Source organism: Medicago sativa, chromosome 4 (assembly GCF_051527215.1).
Source record: "Medicago sativa cultivar Bolivia chromosome 4, Bolivia_mono, whole genome shotgun sequence".
Classification (NCBI taxonomy): Eukaryota; Viridiplantae; Streptophyta; class Magnoliopsida; order Fabales; family Fabaceae; genus Medicago; species Medicago sativa.
Window position 1 is genome coordinate 29,782,920 of NC_140752.1, and position 25,146 is coordinate 29,808,065.

The 25,146-nt window shown below is 34.2% G+C and overlaps 1 long non-coding RNA gene across 1 annotated transcript; it reads right to left on the minus strand.

Annotated features, from left to right (window-relative positions):
- Positions 1-8,919: 8,919 nt before the first annotated feature.
- On the minus strand, positions 8,920-10,172 carry LOC146927639 (uncharacterized). Its single transcript, XR_015005768.1, has 2 exons — positions 10,036-10,172; positions 8,920-9,147 (listed from the first exon to the last, which is right to left on the minus strand). It is a non-coding gene; the product is annotated as an uncharacterized LOC146927639 (long non-coding RNA).
- Positions 10,173-25,146: the final 14,974 nt, after the last annotated feature.

The following is a 25,146-nucleotide window of genomic DNA, read 5'->3' on the forward strand; positions in this document are numbered from 1 at the left end:
CACCAAAATATAAAGTTTTTTTTGATTGTTTTTCTTAAAAAAAAATTGGTATATGCAAATTTCACTATTGTAAACAAATAAAAAAATAGCTTCATTTTTTTTCAATTAAAAACTAATTGAATTTTTCATCACTTATTAATCATGTTTCAAAGGCAACCATCAAATTATCATCATTGTTTGATTTCTCAACCAATCAAATGGAGTCATGTACTCTTTGCCTTAACTTTCTACCAATTAGAGTAACTAAATCATCATAGGTTTCAATCATACACATATTTATTAACAAGTCAAATATATATATATATATAGGTACAACAAATATAACTTTCTAACATGCAAAATCTTAAATGTTTTTCTGCTCAACTTTCAACTAGCATGGTGATATGACATTTTTTTTCTTGGGCTTTCATTTTCATTTTTTTTCGTTTCTCAAATATGAAACGTATCGTTGATGTCATTACAAGAACCATTGAATTGCTTCTAAAATGCAAGGACCATTGAGTACGAGTATATGATATAACATAATGAGTATATGTAACATTCCAATTTGAGTATTAAGAATTTAAAACTTTTTCAACTCAAATGGAGTTTTACTTTAAGATTTCAACTTAAAACTTCATATAAATGACTTTGAAAAACTTTATTTAGAAGAAAGATTTACAAAATATTTACATTGACATAAAAGACACCTTTAAAAATACAACGGATAATGAGACCCTAAACTAGACTCTACTGTGATCCGGCCTCTCATGATACTTTGAAAATTACTTATACTTGAAAAATAGAAATAAACATGGGGTGAGAGTATGAGTGTATGTCATTGCAAGGACCTTTGAATTGCTTCTAAATTATTTCTGGTCGATTTGTTTTGATAAAAAAAAAACGGATCCTAAAAATATGTCAGATTATATAGTTGATTTAATTATAATGTTATGAAGAGTATCATTTTATTTTTCTACCAAAAGATGCAAAATCATCTTAGCATTTAATGAAATATCAATTATCTAATTGAATGTATTTATTAGTTTTCTTTGATTGTGTTTTTCCAATGATGTTAGAGGTTCTTGGCACAAACTCGGATGAAGAATAAAAAAATTAATTTTGTTTTGAGAAAGAAATAAAAATTAATCTAACAACTAATTATTAAAATTTGCCATTAAAAAGCCTTTGTTTAATAGGATTTATTTTTTCTTAAATAAATACATTAAATATATAACTTTTAACCTATGATGATCAATAAAATCTTAAGTCTTTCATTTTAAATAGTATTCTAGACATTTTTTAAATTAAAAATAGAAAATAATTGATATTTTAAGGATCTTTTCTAACAAGTTTTCTTAAGATAAAAATTTATGGAGAAAAAACAAAAAAAAACTAGGAGACGTAAACCTAATCTGATAAAAATTTAGGGAAATAAATCGAATCCAAGAAAAGAGCTAACATGAACTAAGTTGTATAGTCACATTAGGTTAAGAACAACCACATTAATTAACACTGTATCTTCGTCAAAATCCTTAAGACATAAGATATATGGATCATCTCATTTATATGTTTCTCCTCATCTACTGATGCATTCAATATGAAACTTTAACACATATGACACATTAGCATCACATAGTGTGATTTAATGGATGCAGGTTTATGCTCATTTTTTTCATGAGAAAAGAGAAAGTAAATTAGGAAATGAAAGATGATAAAAAAAAATTGAACATGAGAGAAATGATAATGAATATCTCCACAATCAATACATCATAGAGTTCAGAGTTATGAGGAAGCCTACAATGAGTTGGATCATTACATTTGTCTAAGAGAAACCCCACAAATGAGATTGACACCACATCTTCATTCAAAACCTTAAGACATTAGGTATATTGGACATCTCATTTATATGTTTCTCAATATTTACTCTTGCATCAAATGTAAAAGGTTAACTCACACATGTCATAGTAAATTCTTCTCTCTAAGGGTGAGAATCTTAGTGTCTATGATTTGACGAAATATTCAAATAAGGTTGGAGACACAACCTGTAAAAAAGATGGGTTGGTGACACTTTTATAGAGGGGCGTTTTTACCCATTTTTTTCATGAGAAGAGCGTAAGTAAAATAGAAAAAGAAAGAAGATGAAAACGAAATTTAAACATGAGAGAAATGGTAAGGGAAAATAACGAGTTTTTGATAATTTATGAGTTTGTTGATGGAGTTATAGATTATTGGGTAATTTTTCTACCTAATATTAGAATCATTAAAAAAATGTCACATAAATTTAAAATGTCTAATAAACGTGTATTTTGTCAACTCATCATAACACATCTACATTTTTCCTTTTTCGGATCCTCCAAAGACCAAAAGTGAAGGAATTTTAAATATTGCTTTCACCAAAAAATAATTCCATCAAAGTGAATGACATCAAAAGTTTAAAATGTAAGATAATAAAATTAACACAAATGCCACCTAAAAATTAACAAAAACAAATCATCGTAATGTTGAGACTTCCAATGAAGCTTACATTGAATTATATTCAACATCATACTAGCAGAAATCACACAAATGAGATTGACACCAAATTTTTATCCAAAATCTTTAGATACATGTATATGAGTCATTTCACTTATATGTTATTCATCATCTACTCTTCCATCTATTGTAAAATTTTAACTCATATTAAACACATTAACATCTATCTATCTACCTATCTCTCTCTCTCTCTCTCTCTCTCTCTCTCTCTCTCTCTCTCTCTCTCTCTCTCTCTCTCTCTCTCTCTCTCTCTCTCTCTCTCTCTCTCTCTCTCTTTCTCCCGCTCTCTCTCCCTAATGTGCGACTCTATGTCCTAAATTATGTGACATAATACATAGTCAAATAAGGTCAAATTGAGCACAACATGGTCAAAAAGGTGGATTGATGTAATTTAATGGATTGGGGTTTATGTTCCTATCTTTTATGAGAATAGAGATAAAAAAAAATTAGAAAAATAAAGAAGATCATGAAAAATAAATTTGAGATTAAGAGATATGATAGTGGTAAAAAAAAAAATAAGAATTGTGTGTTTTGTCCATGAGGTTATAAGTAATTTTATCGGTCTATTGAAGGAGTTTGAGATATTTGGGTAATCAATTTACCAAAAAATTAAACTCAATTAAAAATACGCCACAACATTTAAAAATGTTCAATAAACATGTATTTTGTCAACTCAACGTAACACATCAACGTTTTTCTATCGTGAAATGCCAACGAAGACCAAAACTGAAGGAAGTTAAAATAATAGAGATTGATATTATAAAATATTGCATGAAAGCAAACAACATCAAAAAACTTCAATTTAATATAAAAATTATACAAACAACGTTGAAAATACTAACGAAATAATTCATCAAAATGTTTAGAGTTTCAAGGCCACCTACAATGAGGTAGATCATCACAAAGCACACAACTGAGATTGACACCACATCATCGCCCAAAACCTTAAAATATTATGTATATTGGTCATCTCACTTATATGTTTTTGAAGATCTACTTGCATATATTGTGGAATTTTAATTCACAATTGGCACTTTAACATATCTCCCATAAGTGTGAGACTCTTGCGCATGAGGTATGGTGACATAGCCAAATAAGGTCAACCAGAGACACAACATTGTAACAAATATGGGTTGATAGTGTTTTGATGGATATAGGTTTATGATCATCTTTTATAAAAAAGAGAAAGAAAATTAGAACAAGAAAGAATATAAAAAATCTATTTCAAGATAATAGAAATGATAAAGGAAAAAAGTAGTTTGTGTTTTATCCATTGAAGTGTTAGGAATATAACGGGTTACTGGTAATTTTATGAGATAGTTGAAGATTTATTAGTAATTATTTCACCAAAAAGAGAATCAATTAAAAAAATATCACATCATTTTTAAATGTCTGATAAGCATGTGATTTTTTTTTTTTGAGGGAGATAAGTATGTGATTTGTTAACTTAACATAACACGTCTACATTTTTCTATTACTAGATCCCACCAAAGACCAAAAGTGAAAGTATTTAAAATAGTAGAGATTGGATATTTTTTTTCTTTCATGAGAGTGAACATCTAAAAACTTATATTTAATATAATAAAATTAAACTAATGACATCCAAAAACTAAAAAAAATAGTTCATCATAGTGTTTGGAGTTTTGAGCGAGCTTATATTGGATTGATCATCACATTTGACTAAGAGAAACCCCAAAAATGAGATTGACACCAAATCTTCACACAAAACCTGAAAGACATTATGTATATTGGTCATCTCACATTCATGTTTCTCAATATATAATTTTGCTTCCAAGGTAGAAGTTTAACTCACACATGACACATAAACATATCTCTATTATGTGTGAGACAGTCCGTATTTCTGATCTGGTGAGAGAGCCAAATAAGATCAGAGGCATAACATGTTAAAAACTGTGGGTTGGTAGTGGTTTTATAGAGAAATGTTTTTGTTCCTTTATTTTATGAGAAATGAGAAAGTATATTAGAAAAATAAAGAAGATGAAAAAGGAATTTGAACACGAGAGAAATGAAAAGAGAAACAAGTAAGGAGTGATTGTTTTTCTCTATGAGAATAAAGTATATAACGAGTTACTGCTGGTAATATTATACATTTATTGAAGGAGATAAGAATTAATCTGTAATTATCTTACCAAAATATTTGACTCATTAAAAAAAATGCCACGACAATTTAAAATTTCTAATAAACATGTATGTATTTTTTATCTCAACAAAACACATATACATTTTACTATTGTCAGATCTTACCAAAGATCAAAAGTGAATGAATTAGATATAACAGAGGTTGAATAATTTTTTGACATTTAAGATAAAAAATTAAACAAAACGACATTTAAAAACTAACAAATAAAAATATCACAACGTTGGAACTTCTGTGAGAGTCTAAATTGAGTTGTATGATCACATTAGGCTAAGAGCAATCACACAAGTGAGCTTAACATCACACCTTCATCCAATGTCTCAAGACATTACGGCATGGATCATATTATTTACATGTTGGTCACATCTACTCTTGCATACAATGTGAAATTTTAACTTACACTTAACACATTAACATCTCTCCATTAAGTGTCAGACTCTCCGTGTTCGTGATCCACCATCTAGAACACTCCCGCTCCCCTACAACGTTGAACCATGATATCATACCACAGTTGGACTTTATGGAGAAGCCAACAATAATGTGGATTAACTCATCGGAGACAGTGCAACCACACAGTGAAAATGAGACTACAGTTTCATCCAAAAATTCAAGGCTTAAGTATGAGTTTTTCACTCTTTTGATGTTCAACCTGCACTCTTTCATCTAATGTTGAACTTTAACTGACTTTTGCTACATCACAATATATCTCTTAAGTTTGACGGAATTCTAGCCCGTGCTTGGCACGGGTTTCCATGCTAGTATATTATATTGAGATGACTTATTAGGAAAACTTCATTACTCATTAAGGAGAGTACACATTAAAATTAAAATTTATTAAAAATATTACAAATTGATAACTTGTTTAGAAAGCTTGTATCACATTATTATCATTTAAATTGCTTCTGATTCTCTTAGATATTTGTCTACCTTCATAAGTTTTTTTTTAATATGACTTAAAAATTATATAACTATAATAATTTTTTTGAGGAATTTAATTATAATATTTAAAATCTTAAGAAAATTAAAAGATAAAAAAATTATTTTAACCATGTTGTAGATTAAAAATGATTTAAATTTTTAAAAAATCAAATTATCTTTATTTATACTTTTTCAACATATAAAAAATTAATTTAGTGGTACAATTATTAAAGTAGATGAATGTTGTTTAGAAACCAACAAAAAAGATGAATGTTGTTTCAATTTATTTAAAAAAATAAGATTAAAACAATTATATTTATAAAAAAATTCAATTTTCTTTTTTAGTTATAATTATTAAATTTTGTGTTTGGTCCAATTAATGCCTACATAATGAGAAAATAAAAAACCTTAGAATAGTAAAATTATTTTAATGCATACATCATGACCAAATAAAAAAAATTATAATAAAGAAATAACCGCCACAGATGTTAAATGCATGAAAATGCTTGGTTTGGTCCATGGTGTCGTGTGTCAAGAGTAGGCTTTGAAGAACATTGTTTTCATATATACATTTGAGAAATATATATATATATATATATATATATATAGGCAATAGAGGATATAGGCAATAGAGGTCTATGTTTTTTTTTTTGCTCATAATCATCTAAAAATATCGGCATAAAAAAGGTATCATACCAACAAAAATAAAAGGTATCATCTTTTATTTTATTTAGCCAAATTAAAATACTAACATTGTATTTATAATATACAAAACACTTCAAGCATACACATTAAAAGTCCGGGACAATGATAATAGCTATTGAATGGTGAATATTTCCTCATTAAATGTCCATTAAAACAATAATTCCTTTAAAATTTTGGTAATTGGAAAAAAATTGAACTAATAAAAAAAATATCAATGTAAAATATATACCTAAAATGGTATATATATCGTTTAATTTCGGATATGTTTATTTTTAACGTCAAATATTAGTAAAAAACTAAAATTGAAAATCATAAAAAAAATCTAAAATTCAACAAAAAATTGAATTAATCACCAATAACGTAAACTACTAAAAAATTCAAAAATTAAAAATCAAAATTGCAAGCCAATCTTTTGATTCATTAAAACCATTTTTAAATATTAAGAAAATTGGTCTATGTTCGTGTCCCACACAAAGTCATAGGGCGAAGGATTTGAAACACGATGTTCTATGTCTCTTAAGAAGAAGATCTATAATTGTATTTTTGTGCTCATTAATTTCGTTGAATAACAAATTACAAAGAAGCAAATAACAAATTTCTATAATATTCAATAAAATCTTATCAATATTATAATATTAAGAAAAAAAATCTTAATAAACATATGACAGTTCTTACAATTTTTTTCATAGATGCAGATCAAAGTTGAAAGTACAACATAATGAATAATCTATAGAAACACTACTATTTAGAATGTAAAATAACATTTAGAACACAAATTGTATTTCTAAAGCTAATTAGATGAATAATTGTACAAAAGAATAATCATCGCTTAAAAAACTAATAAAATACATTCATTCTAATCAAAGTGTACAATCCAATCTCTTCAAAGTTCACACCATATGTTGATTCTTTCATCATATTCGTCGTTTGAGATGCACTTCTACAACAACAAAATAGAAGGTGAATAAAGATAAAAATGAATTGACAAAAAAAAAATTAGAAATTGAACTGGTAATGAGAATTAGATCAAAGAAAAAAATTAGAATAAGTAATAATGAATTAATTAAAAGAATGATCTCGAGAAAATTTTCAAAAAGAACAATTTATAGCACTGATGTGAAATTTGTGAGTTGTAACTCAAAATGGTGTGAAAAGTGTGAGTCTCAAACATAATATTTATAGCCAATATGTATGAAACAATCACAAAAAAATTTCCCTTAATTTATGGATGTAGTAATTGAAAATAAAATGGTACATTAATTATCAACAATTTATACGATTAAAATTTGAAAGAAAAAAAAGTACTCATGATTTTTTTAGGGGAAACAAATACTCATGATGCACATCTCTATTTAATTTTTTTATAATAAATACGTAAAAAAAATTGTAAATGTGTTCAAAAACCAGATGTATAATTCTTTTTATGTAAAATGTATTTAAACACAATTTTTTCCACAGAAAAAAAGAAGATCAAAAGTGTAATATCCCGCCTGTCAGTATCGGAATATTACCCGTTAATCGTGCTAGAGGAAATGATTTATGGAAAGTGGGTTAATAGTCATTGTTTTATGACATGTCAGCATAGCACGGGAAAAGTATCGGAGACGTTTTAAACACGCTTGATGCAAGGGCATAATTGTAATTTCACGGTAAAGAGATATTTATATGTTTTGGGTGGAAAATATCTTATTTTCCCTTATCCTTTCTCTCTCATGATGGAAAAGAAATTTCTCTCTTTCTCTCCTCTCTTCTCACGCCCTCATCCTCTCTTCTCACCACCAAGTCTTCTAAATTCTTTTCTTTTCATGGCAAGTCTTAAGAATATGTTTTCTCATGATCCTTAAAGTCAAGAGAAGTTTGATTCATGTTTGATTTTCTTTACTTCTCCTCTCAAGAAGTGAATCAAAAGTCTAGGGTTTGGATTGTAACATGAAGTTAGGGCTTTTGGTTGTGGATTTGGAGCTTATACTAGTCATATTTCATGGAGTTGGAGAGTGAAACAAGAAAACAACCTTGAAGTTGAATTTGTTTTGAAGTCAAGAGTTGGGGTTTGGCTCTTGGTAAGATGGAAGAGGATTCAAGCTAGGTTTATTTCAAGATCAAGAATCATGGTGCTAGGGTTGCAAGAAAGAGCAATAAGATGGATTGGTCTAAGTTAAGGAAGCATGTGTTCAAAACTAGGGTTTTGGCTTGAGTGGGATTGGAACTTGGTGATGCTTCAAAAATTGATTAGGTGAGTTCCTTAGTTAGTTTCCCACCCTTTGGGATTGTGAATTTATCTTGCAAAGATAATATGTATTTTTAAAGTTTTTAAAGAATAAGTTAGTTGCCCCTTTTCTTACCATGCTTGCCATACTTGTGTACACTTGTTCCATGAATGTTTTACAGGTTCCTAATGATCCTAAGTGTAACAGCCCAATTTTCAAAACAAGAGTGCATTTTTTTTTCTTTTTAAAATAACTCAATGTCATGCACTAAAGGATTCAAGATCGTCTTTAATTTAAAATCAGAGTAAGTAAAACATTTTGAAAGCATTACCAATAATACAATCTGAATCAAATGTCACGTTTTATAAAACAATATTAGGCAATGAGCTTTTAATATCAAATCATGCACTGCGAAAGTATAAATTAGTGTTCGAGTATTCATTTCCCATGGTAGTATCATTTACAGCGGTGCCCAAACAAAAGAAGTCAAAATACATAAACATAAGACACCACAAGTAAAACATCTAAGCTGATCCTTAACTCTGAACTGGGATGACATGGTACAAGATCCCACCAATGGCATCAAGCCTGACTGCCAAACTGCTACACCTCCAAAGCCTTTGCTATTCCCGCAAAGCACACTCCCTATTTGGATATGGGCCAAAGCCCGATCCACGGATTAATGTAAAGGGTCACGATCTAATAACAACATAATTACAAAAATACTGCAGGCATATATACTAGCATGGTAAATGGCATCAGCATAAACATTCCTCACACAAAATATAATGATGCACAATTAGCCTAGCAAATGCAGACTCTACATGTGTGATACAACCTCCATTGGCCTATCACATGCAAATGATTCCGGAATAATCCACTATGCAGAGGGTAAGAAAATCATGATTCTCATAGATTTAAGGTGGGTTCCTTCACGGCAGTCCACACCCCGCGCGTCCGTGCGTCTCCACAGACTGCCGCGTACTATAAGACCAGATTTAAGGTGGGTTCCTTCACGGCAGTCCACACCCCGCGCGTTCGTGCGTCTCCACGAACTACCGCGTCTTATAAGACTCAATCTCATAGATTTAAGGTGGGTTCCTTCACGGCAGTCCACACCCCGTGCGTTCGTGCGTCTCCACGAACTACCGCGTACTATAAGACCCGTGCGTCCAACGGACTAACACGTACCATGAAATGCATGAGCATATATTGTCCACTCAATATGTGCAAATGCAACTCTTATACATCATTCAACATATGTAGTATAAAAACATGCCTCAACTGACAGTTCACATATTATCTTTCAATTCATATCAAACAACATTTCATAAATCAACATGCATTTCATATATTTATTCACAAATCATATGAAAGCAACGCACATCAACATATCATAATCAAGTTGATTGCAAACAAATCCCACACTGGGCAAACACATTCACTTAACATATCATATTCACAATACACACAATAGCACATACACCATCCAGGCATTTAAGTAACTACGATGTTTAAGAAAGTGCCCCTTACCTGAGCAAAGCATTCCTTACAACGTATTGCTCTACACTCGTAAGCATCTACAACAGGAACATCTCTAAACCCTCGAGCTAAGTATCCTAACAGATACAATAACTTAGGTAAATATAGGCTCTAAAGATTTCTACCCATTCTAGCTGAAACCTTGGCAACGCTTGAAAATACGATCGACTTCAACATTTTCATAAATAAAATATTTTCCAACACGATATTCGTCTCAAAATCCTTGAAAATACTTTAAGTCTTATCATGACCATAAACTTGCCAAAAGTGAGTCCAGGGAACTCTTTCCCATCAGAAACTTTTATTTCAAATACTCAATTATACAAAACATTTTGTTCTCAATACAAATCTCAAAATAACAGTGTTTCTAAAACACTTCCAAATACTTCAATGAGACTAATTTAAATAGTATTTTTCCTTGAAATCACCCAAGGAAATATTTTTCTCAAATACTCTAAGTCTTCTGAGAGACCTTAAAGATTTATAAACAATTTGACAAAATACTTATCATGTTCAGATCAATCCCAAAATATTATTCATTTTGAAACATCTTTTCAAAACCACCCCAAATTAAGAAAGTGATTCTGACGAATTTTCGACAGAGTCTCCTTTGTGTTTACATCGTATACCAGAGCCTCTGGCTCAGTCAACCTAACACAAATTCACAGACAAAATATTTTTACCGCTAAGCAGTTGAAACAATTAAAATTTGGATTCTGAAAGTGTCAACAATCACTTCCAGCACCAGCTCAACACAAATTATTTTAAGAAAATCATAATAAATTCATTCGTCGTCGAAACATCGCGAACCATAGGTCCATTTCGACCGTCTCGACGAGGCGAATCCATTGGTCAACATCTTTTCACATTTCAACAGTATTAAAATGACGAAAATACCCCTGAACAGTTCAGTCTTTTCGTCCAGACAACATTTTTCAAAAACTAATCGGTTGAATCAACTCATTTCCTCGTCTAAAGCATATATATGAAATAAAATTTACACTTCAACACTTTTCCAAAAAGCTAAGATTTTAAAATGATCCGATCTTAAATTTTCTTTCAGATCTATGCTCATACGAACTTAGCCAACAACATTAATACATAACATCACGCAAGAAAATCAAAACTCGGCATCCTTACCCATAAGATACTCAAAACCGTGATTTAAAAGAGGAAAAACGGGAGGAATACCTCATCTAATGACCGTGAGAAGATAGGAATCGTCAAGGGCTTCGTTTTGATATCTCGTTTGCGAGATTCGGACAAGGAACGAAGAAGTTACGGCCCCAGAACGGTGGAGCAGAGGAAAGTTGCGGAAATGAGAGAGAAGTGAGGAGAGAGAAGTGATTTTGGTTTATGAGAAAAAGGTGGTAAGACCTCCTATATATAATGTTTTGATTTTGGAAATAAACCGAACCCGATTCTCGCGGTTTAAGGCACACGTAACTGATAAAGTTCTATATAACTCTGATGAACTTCTAACTGGTCCCAAACATCTTAGAATTACCTCCTTACTCAAAAATCACTATTCATTCTCTAATATTTTCTTATAGGAACTTTTCTCAACTCGCAGGTATAATATTCCTAAATTTCCCAAAACGTCATCTCAATGACAAGTAAATTTCCTGAATGAATATTAATGACTCTGAAGGTCCAATAATATTTCATTTGCAGGCGAAAACATATTCATGCGTAACAAACATTATGAACATCATACTCAAACACACATTGTAGAAAACAACATATGTGAATCAATTCCAGATCTCACATAGTAATATTGCTCAACTAGTATAAATCCCTAGATTTAGTCATAGTTAAATTACGGGTCTTACACTAAGGGTCATATAGCACTTGGAGATGTTTGGTTTGAGGTTTTTAAGTCAAAAATATCAATTTTGAGGTTGCAGGACTGTCACAGCTCGCCACGGCGAGCAAATGGCTCGCGAGGCGAGCTAGAGGGCCGAACAGGGGGTCCTGCTCGCCCCCAACTCGCCATAGCGAGTAGGAGCTCGCCTCCCCAGTGATTTTACTCGCCTAGGCGAGCAACACAGTGGGGGAACCCATTGTTTTGTTCGCCTCAGGTCGTTTCGGCGTTTCGCGAGCGGTTTTTCTTGTGCAGTTTTATTTAAGAGAAATAAACCCCTCAAACCAAGATCCTAATTGTTAAAGTTTTAAAAGGAGACTTTCTTATAAATGAAACAAGTATTTGGCAAAGTATGGTAAAGCATGGTAAGCGAGAGAATGAAGGTTGTTTCGGGTAGCACGATAATCTTTAAGGAAAAGGAAGAACTAGAACCTCGGTATAGTTATCGAGAAGTAGAATAGTTAGAAAGAATAGAATGCTATGCATTAGTAATATGCTTGATAAGACGCGAGGTAATGTGAGTATTATCTTTGCATAGAAGCAGGTGCCATACGAGTATGGCGAGATGTGAATCGATTATATATCCATTCACAAGTTAAGTTAAGCAAGCATATAGTTACCTCTAGTGGGATCGTCTAGGGATCCGAGGTAAAAGAGTTAGCATGTGTAAGTTAATTTTCATGCATAAGACTAAGACTAAAAGAAAGAAAGAGTGTTATGTCTCTTGTAATCCTTCCAAGGTTGGATTCAAGGGGTTCCCCAAGGGGGAATGGTTAAGCCGCAAGGGAGCCGCATCTCACTAAGTTAAGTGTCGTGTCTTTTGTATTCCTTCCCAGGATGGGTACAAAAGGTTCTCCAAGGGGAATGGGGTAAGCCGGAAGGGACCCGTACGTTCACTAAGGGAGTCCGGTGCGCTCTTGCTAAGCACTTCACCGGTAGTAAGGGATTAGATTCCGGGGTTACTCCACTCGGGACTAATCCGTATAATTTGAATCAAGATAATTGTTTGATACACGCTAACATAATCAATGAAGCTGACTATGCATATTCATCATATATTTATGTGTGTTATGTCATAGAGCCTTGGCATAGACTGTCAAGAACTAGAAAGAATATAGAAGTAGAAAGTCAAGAGTTAGCAAGCTAGAAAGAGTCACTTTTGTGGCAAGATTAAGAAAGTTTATTAATGCAGCTTATCCAAGTAAGTTAGTAAGTAAGCAAGTTAAGAGAGTTATACCGTTGACGATCTTAGGTTTCCCCTAATCGTCCGGTTAGAGTCGTGTCATGACTTTAGCAAGTGAAGGCCTTGATGCGTAGATCGTATCTTGGCAATGCGGTTTTAGATCCCCTTAACCGCCATGGCACGTATAGCAGAGAAGCCTATAACAAGCTAAGAATTTTAAGACGGCCCTAGCAAGCACCGCCGTCTAAGAAAGCAAGTCCCCACACACGTATAATCAACCGGCAGGTTGTATTGTAGACACGTGGCGACCGTAGGTTCCCCCGTGGTTGCCTATAGCCTAGGGTTAGGTGGAACTCACTGAGACATTATGTCTCATCCCAATCCTTATTTGTTTCAGATATCAGGATGGTTTAGCAAGCTAGTAGCCGGATGGATGTATCAGCAAGTGTTCGTTCGTACCAGCTGCAGCATGACATGGATGTTCAAGGATGCATAGATTATATTTTAGTAAAGTTGAGTTGTAATCTATTGTACGAACGCATTTGTTGTATATGATATTCATTCGAAGTTTTTATGTTGTTTATTTTAATGTATCCAGTACTAAACTAATACACATGCTAGACTTTCTAGATACGTCTAGTATGGGTGTTACATTTGGTATCAGAGCAGGTCGAGTCAGACCGTGCCTTGGGTCATTAAGTTACAACAAAGGTAGTGGGACCATTGGGTTCCGGGTAAATGTTCTAGTTGTCGTTGTTAATTGAGCCTGATCAACTCAATTTAGCATTCGACGATTAGAAGGGATGCCTGAGAGCTGAATAGGACCTGGAGGAACGAAGTATGTGATGAAGATGCATCGGAAAGTAAGAACTCGGAAGGAGTATTAGTAAGAAGTTTGATTGTGCCAATAGGTGGCCGGTGAACTAAGTAGTAGAAATGTGAATTCTTCGGGAATGTAAGGTAATGTTAAGAAGGGACGTTCCGACAGCGTTGGGTAAGATGTTGTAGATACATCATATACCCATGAGTAAAGAGTTATGAAATGTCTAAGTATGATCTAAAGCTTCAGTAAGATTTATTGTCACAACAGATTTATTGTATAGGAAGGATTTGTGTCCTAGAACGTCAGCACAGTGCTACAAGTTAGAAAGAAGTTGATGTAGGCTGGCGAAATTAGTAGGCTCTTAGGGATAGCATTATGTGAATGAGGTTATGGACTTGTAAGCTCAGAATGGACAAGGTTCTAGTGTTTTGAAAGTGCGTTAAGTCGCAATGTAGCGGGGCAAGTTACTCGTAGTAGAAGCAGTTAAGGATTTAAGCGAAATTTTATGTCATCAGGACTAAGGCATTGATTTCCGACGAGCCGAGAACTGTATTGAAATAGGTTGATGGTTGTTGTGCATATATTGTAGAATATTTTATGTTGATAGGAATGAATGATATGCATTGGACTACTTGAGAAATAAGAATTTTCATGTAAAGTATATTTATAAAGAGATTGAACTGAAGAAACTCGCCAATAGCGAACCTGAGGCGAAATTCTCAGTTTTTCGAAAACCGTTAGTTCGTCTCTAGGATTTGCAGTAATTATTGGAGAGTTATCTTCACAAATCTTTAAAACAACAAAAACCTTTTATGACATCAAGTAAGGAATGCATATCACATCCTACGATTTTCAAAGGAAAAAGCATGAGCAACTACTAACGAAAATCGATGCGGTTAAGGTGGCTTTAGAGTTATTGTATCAAAGGGTCGAGAAGGAGCTTAGACTAAGAGTTAGAGGTTCGGTATTTAGAATGAACATGAAGCAAGAATTTAAGTGGCGAAGAGTTACATGAAAGCACAAGGTTCTCGTTTTGTGGAACTAAGAGTATTCCTCGAATCTATGTTTTGTTTAATTGACTTGCTAAGGCTCGTTACGCTGTTAAAACGTAAAGTTTATATGATTTTAGAAAGATATATGCATATGGGTGATTGAAGTTGACATTTTCGAAATTTAAAATAAAATGTTGTAGGTACCGATTTGTTATGACTCGCGTAGAGTGGGCTAAACTCACTAGAACCAAGATTCGACGACACACAAATCAACTCGTTCTGTGATTTTAGAGTAACAAATGGGGCCTAGGTTTAGTATATGTTTATATAGTGAGGAATCGTCAACGTCCATGACCCATATGCTAGTTTATAAAATTTTGTTAGAAGAACGATTAACGAGCAAGCATAAGAATGATTAAGCAAAATATAGTGTGCGAGAATACTAAGATACAATGATAGATACATAAGAAAGGTATGTCCAAGTGCAAGATGAGTCTACTAAGGGAATTTGAGGTTCGTGCGGAAACAAGTTAAGTATGATATGTATATATCGGAAGGTGAATCCAACTAGCAAGAACGTGAAGTCTATTTTCGAGTAAAGCATTATGAGTATACGATAAGTTGATCGTGAGATTAATCTTGCAATCAAAGGGTAGAGTAAGGTTGCAGAGTTGATGGCAACATAGAAAGTTTTGAGAAGAGTTCAAGAAGTTAGTAATGTATTGATAGAAGAAGGGCGAATTACATTCGTCTCAACAGATTAGAGTATTGGTTGAAGCCAACCGGTGGGAATCAGAGTAGCGCGACGGAAGTCAATCAGTAAAAATTGTTGACAATAACTATGGAATTTGGTAGTAAGAATCTTCGCGAAGAATGTTCAAGTTAGTAATACAGTTCTAGTAAAGAAAGTACTACGAGACGAGCGAGAGGAACTTCCATCATAATAGGTAAGTATTGATGCTTATACCGTTAGTGATGAATAAGGTAAAAGTTTAAAGGATGTATCTTCACTTAAGCATGACAAGAGAGACTAGAGTTACCATGGATGAAATAATCGGATTGCCGGATTAATGAGGTTGAATGTGTTGAGGAGTTATTGGTTAGTCAGGAAAGGTTATGAGCTACCATAAGAGAATACGGTTCACGAGATATGCACGGAGAAGTACATACCCTCCTATACCCTACTTGTAAGTGATAACGATACTTGCCAGAATAAAGTTAAATTTTTGATTCTCTGACTTTTAAAGTTAAGATTGGTATTAAGGATCTTCAGAACGAGGTTTGTTTTAAAAATATGATTTTAAACATTGATAAAACCGATGAGTTGCGCCGTGAGTGAGCAAGTTCACTTAAGACGTAAGGACTTCAGGACCAACTTGATATAGACAAGTTTGGGGCGAGTTGTGAAACCTTTTTAATAAAAATTTAGAGACTCGTCCTGTGGTTCTGAGGTACCATTACAAACTCGGTTTCAAAATGAGATTTTCTTTAAGTCAAGTAAATGTTCGTTCCAAAAACCTATGTACCAAAGTTTAGAAATTTCTTGAAGCAAAGTACTAGACTGGGTATCGTTATTAACTAACAAGAAGAGGTGTTCGGAAGTATACAAGTATTATGAAGATAAAGTTTTAAAGAGGAGATGGTAATGTTCGTGTGATACCAATATCATATGGGATGCACGGTTTTGTACTAAAGTATTCAATGCAAGTGCAAAAAGGGATTTAGTAGAAGATTTTAAGAGTATGTAATCTGCAAGACTGGTAATTAGATTGCCAGATGAATCGACGTAATGGATTTTGCTTCTTCATGTCAAGTTAGAAAGGTTTTTGAAGAGCTTGAAAGAGTTAAGAGATTTGTATAATCATCAAGATAAGTAACATAAGTAAGAGATATAAATCGCAAGATGCAGTAAGAAAGATTATGTATGCATAGTAAGATGTTTCAGATGTAAGAAAGCACTGCAGGGCAAACCTGGATTCCGGTAGGACCCCAGTATAAAGGCAAATCCTGAGTGTTTCAGTTCGTGAAAGATTAATTACGTGAATGGTTATGCTAAACAGATGAGATATGGAATTGAGGCAACTAGTCCGCATGTAGCCAAAATGTGTGTCAAACACAATGTTTTGAGATAGTTTTATGAATTTGAGGAAGATATTAAGATTGAGGAGATCATAATCGTTTATACGAATAAAGAAGGAGGATAAGTTATATGCTTCGAACCCTTTGGGAGTGAGTATGAACAGACTTTGTTTAACTAGAAACCAAAGAAGACGAGTTTAATCTCAGAGGTTGGTATATGGTTTCTAAATTTCGAGGACGAAATTTATTTAAGGGGGGTAGAATGTAATATCCCGCCTGTCAGTATCGGAATATTACCCGTTAATCGTGCTAGAGGAAATGATTTATGGAAAGTGGGTTAATAGTCATTGTTTTATGACATGTCAGCATAGCACGGGAAAAGTATCGGAGACGTTTTAAACACGCTTGATGCAAGGGCATAATTGTAATTTCACGGTAAAGAGATATTTATATGTTTTGGGTGGAAAATATCTTATTTTCCCTTATCCTTTCTCTCTCATGATGGAAAAGAAATTTCTCTCTTTCTCTCCTCTCTTCTCACGCCCTCATCCTCTCTTCTCACCACCAAGTTTTCTAAATTCTTTTCTTTTCATGGCAAGTCTTAAGAATATGTTTTCTCATGATCCTTAAAGTCAAGAGAAGTTTGATTCATGTTTGATTTTCTTTACTTCTCCTCTCAAGAAGTGAATCAAAAGTCTAGGGTTTGGATTGTAACATGAAGTTAGGGCTTTTGGTTGTGGATTTGGAGCTTATACTAGTCATATTTCATGGAGTTGGAGAGTGAAACAAGAAAACAACCTTGAAGTTGAATTTGTTTTGAAGTCAAGAGGATTCAAGCTAGGTTTATTTCAAGATCAAGAATCATGGTGCTAGGGTTGCAAGAAAGAGCAATAAGATGGATTGGTCTAAGTCAAGGAAGCATGTGTTCAAAACTAGGGTTTTGGCTTGAGTGGGATTGGAACTTGGTGATGCTTCAAAAATTGATTAGGTGAGTTCCTTAGTTAGTTTCCCACCCTTTGGGATTGTGAATTTATCTTGCAAAGATAATATGTATTTTTAGAGTTTTTAAAGAATAAGTTAGTTGCCCCTTTTCTTACCATGCTTGCCATACTTGTGTACACTTGTTCCATGAATGTTTTAAAGGTTCCTAATGATCCTAAGGGTCATATAGCACTTGGAGATGTTTGGTTTGAGGTTTTTAAGTCAAAAATATCAATTTTGAGGTTGCAGGACTGTCACAGCTCGCCACGGCGAGCAAATGGCTCGCGAGGCGAGCTAGAGGGCCGAACAGGGGGTCCTGCTCGCCCCCAACTCGCCATAGCGAGTAGGAGCTCGCCTTCCCAGTGATTTTACTCGCCTAGGCGAGCAACACAGTGGGGGAACCCATTGTTTTGTTCGCCTCAGGTCGTTTCGGCGTTTCGCGAGCGGTTTTTCTTGTGCAGTTTTATTTAAGAGAAATAAACCCCTCAAACCAAGATCCTAATTGTTAAAGTTTTAAAAGGAGACTTTCTTATAAATGAAACAAGTATTTGGCAAAGTATGGTAAAGCATGGTAAGCGAGAGAATGAAGGTTGTTTCGGGTAGCACGATAATCTTTAAGGAAAAGGAAAAACTAGAACATCGGTATAGTTATCGAGAAGTAGAATAGTTAGAAAGAATAGAATGCTATGCATTAGTAATATGCTTGATAAGACGCGAGGTAATGTGAGTATTATCTTCGCATAGAAGCAGGTGCCATACGAGTATGGCGAGATGTGAATCGATTATATATCCATTCACAAGTTAAGTTAAGCAAGCATATAGTTACCTCTAGTGGGATCGTCTAGGGATCCGAGCTAAAAGAGTTAGCATGTGTAAGTTAATTTTCATGCATAAGACTAAGACTAAAAGAAAGAAAGAGTGTTATGTCTCTTGTAATCCTTCCAAGATTGGATTCAAGGGGTTCCCCAAGGGGGAATGGTTAAGCCGCAAGGGAGCCGCATCTCACTAAGTTAAGTGTCGTGTCTTTTGTATTCCTTCCCAGGATGGGTACAAAAGGTTCTCCAAGGGGAATGGGGTAAGCCGGAAGGGACCCGCACGTTCACTAAGGGAGTCCGGTGCGCTCTTGCTAAACACTTCACCGGTAGTAAGGGATTAGATTCCAGGGTTACTCCACTCGGGACTAATCCGTAAAATTTGAATCAAGATAATTGTTTGATACACGCTAACATAATCAATGAAGCTAACTATGCATATTCATCATATATTTATGTGTGTTATGTCATAGAGCCTTGGCATAGACTGTCAAGAACTAGAAAGAATATAGAAGTAGAAAGTCAAGAGTTAGCAAGCTAGAAAGAGTCACTTTTGTGGCAAGATTAAGAAAGTTTATTAATGCAGCTTATCCAAGTAAGTAAGTAAGTAAGTAAGCAAGTTAAGAGAGTTATACCGTTGACGATCTTAGGTTTCCCCTAATCGTCCGGTTAGAGTCGTGTCATGACTTTAGCAAGTGAAGGCCTTGATGCGTAGATCGTATCTTGGCAATGCGGTTTTAGATCCCCTTAACCGCCATGGCACGTATAGCAAAGAAGCCTATAACAAGCTAAGAATTTTAAGACGGCCCTAGCAAGCACCGCCGTCTAAGAAAGCAAGTCCCCACACACGTATAATCAACCGGCAGGTTGTATTGTAGACACGTGGCGACTGTAGGTTCCCCCGTGGTTGCCTATAGCCTAGGGTTAGGTGGAACTCACTGAGACATTATGTCTCATCCCAATCCTTATTTGTTTCAGATATCAGGATGGTTTAGCAAGCTAGTAGCCGGATGGATGTATCAGCAAGTGTTCGTTCGTACCAGCTGCAGCATGACATGGATGTTCAAGGATAAATAGATTATATTTTAGTAAAGTTGAGTTGTAATCTATTGTACGAACGCATTTGTTGTATATGATATTCATTCGAAGTTTTTATGTTGTTTATTTTAACGTATCCAGTACTAAACTAATACACATGCTAGACTTTCTAGATACGTCTAGTATGGGTGTTACAAAAAGATTTGAATTAAAAAGTCAAATAGGCATTCCATTCTATCCTTGTTCTAGAAATAAATACAATAATATACTCATTTACGAATCATTCTGTAACACCCATACTAAACGTATCTAGAAAGTTTAGCATGAACGTTATTCTTAGTACTGGATACATTAAAATATACAACATTAAAACTTCGAATGAATATTTTTATACAACAAATGCGTTTGTACATCATAAATACAACTCAACTTTTCATAAATATACTATGAGCAACCTTGATTATCCATACATCCTGCAGCGGTACAAACGAACACTTGTCGCAATATCCATCCAGCTACTAGCTTGCTAATCCAACCTGTTTATCTGAAACAAATAAGGATTGGGATGAGACATAATGTCTTGGTGAGTTCCCCTAAATCCTAGGCTATACGCAACCTCAAGGGGAAACCTACGGTCACCACGTGTCTACATTACAACCTGACAGTTGATTATACGTGTGTGGGGACTTGCATACTTAGACGGTAGTGCATACTAGAGCCTTCATAATCTTATCTTAACTTGTTATAGGCTTCACTTCCTATACGTGTCATGGCGGTCGAGGGGAACCTAAAACCACATTGCCAAAGATACGCTCTACGTATCGAGGCCTAAACATATCATAATCATGGCACGATGCTAAACCGGACGATTAGGGGAAACCTAAGATCGTCATCGGTATCATGTTCATAACTTGCTCTATACATAACTTGTACTTGTCTTAGCATCTAATGCTCTTAACTTGATCATACATGTAATCATTCTTGCATAAACATAACATAATCATATCTTGCATAAACGTATCTAAGTTCATTCATTAGGTTAGCGTTGAACAAACAATCATTATCTTGATTCATTTTACGGATAGTCCCGGGTGGAGTAACCCCGAGATCAATCCCATACATGACCGATGTACGTACATCGGACTCCCTCGGTGTCGTGCGGGTCCCTTGCGGCTTAAACCGTTCCCCTTAGGTCGAGAACCTCCCGTATCCCCCTCGCGTGGATAACAAGAGACACGAGCACCTACGTCTTGCTTACTCAGTGACATGCGGGTCCCTTACGGCTTGAATCGTTCTCATTATGAGAACCCCTTGTATCCCCCTGATGTGGATAGCAAGAGACATGTCACCTACACATATTAATCATGGTCTTGTCGTGCATATAAGTTAAACATATACATACTTGCTTGTTTACCTCGGAACCTTGATCGATCCGATTAATGGTAACTTATACTTGTTCATACTTAACATGGTGGAGGGATCTAACCTATCAATCCACAACTTACGTATTTGCTAAGTCATCTAGCTCATATGCGAAGGGATTACACTTCGCGTCTTACTTACATATGTATTCATATTCCTATACTTGACATACTTAGAGATTCATGCTATCTTGCTAATTCTCAACAACTATGTTAAGGCTCTACATTCATGCCCTTCTTAATTCATAGCTACCCGAGTAATATCGGCTTAAACTCTCTTGAATCACTCTTGCCATTCATGTTAAGATTGCCATGATTTTCATTTCAAGAATCGTTTGATGTTATGTGCATTGCCTAGATGTTGTTTTGGGGTTATAAAGTTGTAAAACGTTGAAAGAAAAGCTTCGGAATGCACCACAGACCCTGAACTGGGCCAACAGGCCAAAGCAAGTTGGCCAAGTCCAGAGAGCTGCGCTAATAGCTCAGCTGGCCATGCTTCCTCTTGTTTCTTGCTTGCTAAGCCACCAAATTACATATCTTGTGAAACTTTGATGCCTTAGGGAAGGAAGGATGGGGGCGGTTCATAGAGAGAAGGAGGAGAGAATTATCTTCCCAAAACCTGGAGAGAGAAGTGAAATGGGAAATGAGATATTTTGGTGTCAAAATCATTTATATACTCCCTTGAGCGCAAATACTTAAATGCCCTTCGTCTTAACACGTGTTTGCCTGACACTGATACATAAGTCTGTGCTTGACTGATATTACATAATAATATCATCCGTCGTACTTAACATTCTTCACCATAATCACTTTCCATGAACCTGAGTCCTCTGATACATTTAACAGATAAAGTTTCCTTTAGCTGATGAGCGGGATGTTACACATTCCACATTTAATCATATTTTATTAAAAAATTTGACAAAAATGGTTATAAATATTATGGCCTTTTAATTCAAAATAACGATTTCAATAACTCAATACACCTTCAAAATCTTTATGTTAAATGGAGATACAAATTCATTATTATCACAATTTTAAGTAATATTAAAAAAAACATTTAAATTATCTCAAATTCACCCATTTATGATTTTAATTCCAATTAAATACCTCAAATTCCAAAAAAAATTCTGTCCTAAAATAAAGTATCCAATTTTCTTTTGCTATATCACTATATCGTGCCACTTTTATAATTGTGTTTTTAGATTGACAATAAAATATGGAGAAAGAAATTACTGTAATGGGGTGTCAGTTTATGTAAAGCTAATTTTTTCCGATCGTATATGCTCATTAAACTCTTTTTTCATATCATATTGTAACCATATTTTTCATATTTGTTGCCAATCACCCATTTATGATTTTAATTCCAATTAAATACCTCAAACTCCAATATTTTTTCTGTCCTAAAATAAAGTATCCGATTTTTTTTCCTTTCCTAAAATAAATATTCAACGAAATTTATTAAAAAAAAAAATGGTGGATCACGGCCACTATACTTGGCGCAGGGATAAAACAAAAAAATATGGTGGATCACGGTCACTATACTTGGCGCAGGGATAAAACAATATTCATATTTTTGGCACAGGGATAAATATCAGCGTGGGTTAACCTTTTATTTTCAACGATATTTTTTATTTATTTTGCACATATTTTCATGTTATAATTGAAATATCATATTATATAAAACAATCTCGTTAAAATTTCATTCCTTAATACCAACTATAAAATATATGATAACTAAACACTACATTACACGATTATATAAATAATATAATAATACAATATCATTGGTCTTCCAAAAAAAAAATTGAATTGCAACATTTCCATAAAAAAAATAACATATAATAACACAATATAATTGCTCTTCCAAAAAAAACATTGAATTATAACATTTCCATAAAAAAAAAAATTAGAATAGAAGAACATTAGAGTGCCACATGTCGTTATTTGAAAGAAATCTTAAAACCTTGAAATATGGTGACACTTGTCATGAAAAGAAGAGAAGAAGTCATGAAACAGGTCGTAAATTTATATTATATAGATTATCAATTTCAAAAGTAATTAAATTAAACTAATATAAAGGAAGAAATACACGGGTTTTAGTATGTGCTTGACACAAATGGCTATACTAATTTCTTACATTTTAACATCCTTTTTCAAAATTATCAACAAAAAAAATGCTTTTCCCTTTTCAAATTGTTGCATGTAAGTATTATGGTTAACTAAAACGCTTAAATCATGCACTCAATCGCATAGATAAAGGTCCTTGTGAGCTTAGCTCAGTTGGTATGAACAATGTATAAAATATGGTAGGTCCGAGATTCGAACCTCGGCCACCACCAAAAAAAAAATCACATACATAAAGAAACAATTTATCAAAAAAAAAAAAATTCCCTTTTCACTTCCCTTTTCAAATTGTTGCATATAAGTATTCTGGTTCTCTAAAACACTTAAATCATGCACTCAATCGCATAGATAAAGAAACAATTTCGTTTGTCCTTTAAATACATCGCAACAATGAATTTGAGTATTAAATAAAAAACATATATAAAGAAATAATTTTCACTTTAAGAAAATTTGTTTGCTACACATTAACAAAAACTACAATGATTATGGACATTAACTCCTATAAATAAACCAACTCTCATAATCACTTTTTCACAACATCCCACCACACCGACATCAACTCCCATCTCTCTCTTTCAAGATTACATTGTCTTACAAAGAATAATGACCAAAATTCTAGCATTGTTGTTACTCTTACTCCAATTAACATTTTTCACTACAATTGCTGAAGAGCTTGAAACAACTCTTCAGGAACTTGATGCCTTTAAGCCTTCGGTCCCTGTTAAGTCTACCCCTGTTAAGCATGTCCCTGTTAAGTCTCCTGCCCCTGTTAAGCCTGCCCCTACTAATCCCATGAAGCCACCTAAGCCTCCTGCCCCTCGTACCCCTATTAAATCTCCTGCCCCTGTTACCCCTCCTACCCCTGTTAAGCCTCGTGTCCCTGTTACCCCTCCTACCCCTGTTAAACCTCCTGTCTCTGTTACTCCTCCTACCCCCGTTAAGCCTCGTGTCCCTATTACTCCTCCTACACCTATCAAGCCTCCTGTTCCTGTTACGCCTGCACCTGTTAAGCCTCCTTCCCCTATTACGCCTGCGCCTGTTACGCCTCATGCCCCTGTTACACCTGCACCTGTTAAGCCTCGTGTCCCTGTTAAGCCTACTCCTGTTAAGCCTGACCCTTTTATGCCTAATCCAATTTCTGTCAATATCCCTGCTATGCCTACACCTGTTATTCCTGTCCCTATTACGCCTGCTGCCCCTGTTACGCCTGCCCCAGTTGACCCTCATGTCCCTTTTACGCATGCCCCTGCTGAATCTCCTTCCCAAGTTAGTCTTGCCCCTGCCGAGCCTCCGATTGTTTCCACAAACCCCCCATTGCACCCCCCTTCTCCGGCTTGTTCACCATTGCCATTGCGTCTCACTCACATCTCTAGAAGGCTTATGGTTGTTTAAGGTGTTGTGTCCGCTCACCCACCTGACTTTTAGTGTTTAAGTCTTGGTTTTCATTTTCTCGTGAAAATATGGTGTTGATAGCTTGAACTATCAAGTTTAACCAAAAAAGAAAAATAAGGTTGAATTATCAATAATAATTTAAGAGTGACATTACGTGTAATTGATGGTTCTTGTAAGATATCAGTATTTAAAAAAAAAAAATATTTATCGTTTTTGTTTAATTTGTTTGATCCAGTATTGTTTTTTTTGCGTGAATAATATGTCCATTTGTATTATGGATGCTACATATGGTATATACTAAAAATAAAATAATTGAAACCAATACGTTTTAATATTAATGTATAAATTTCATTCAAATGCTCATCTAGAATAATTTATGTAAATATCCATCAA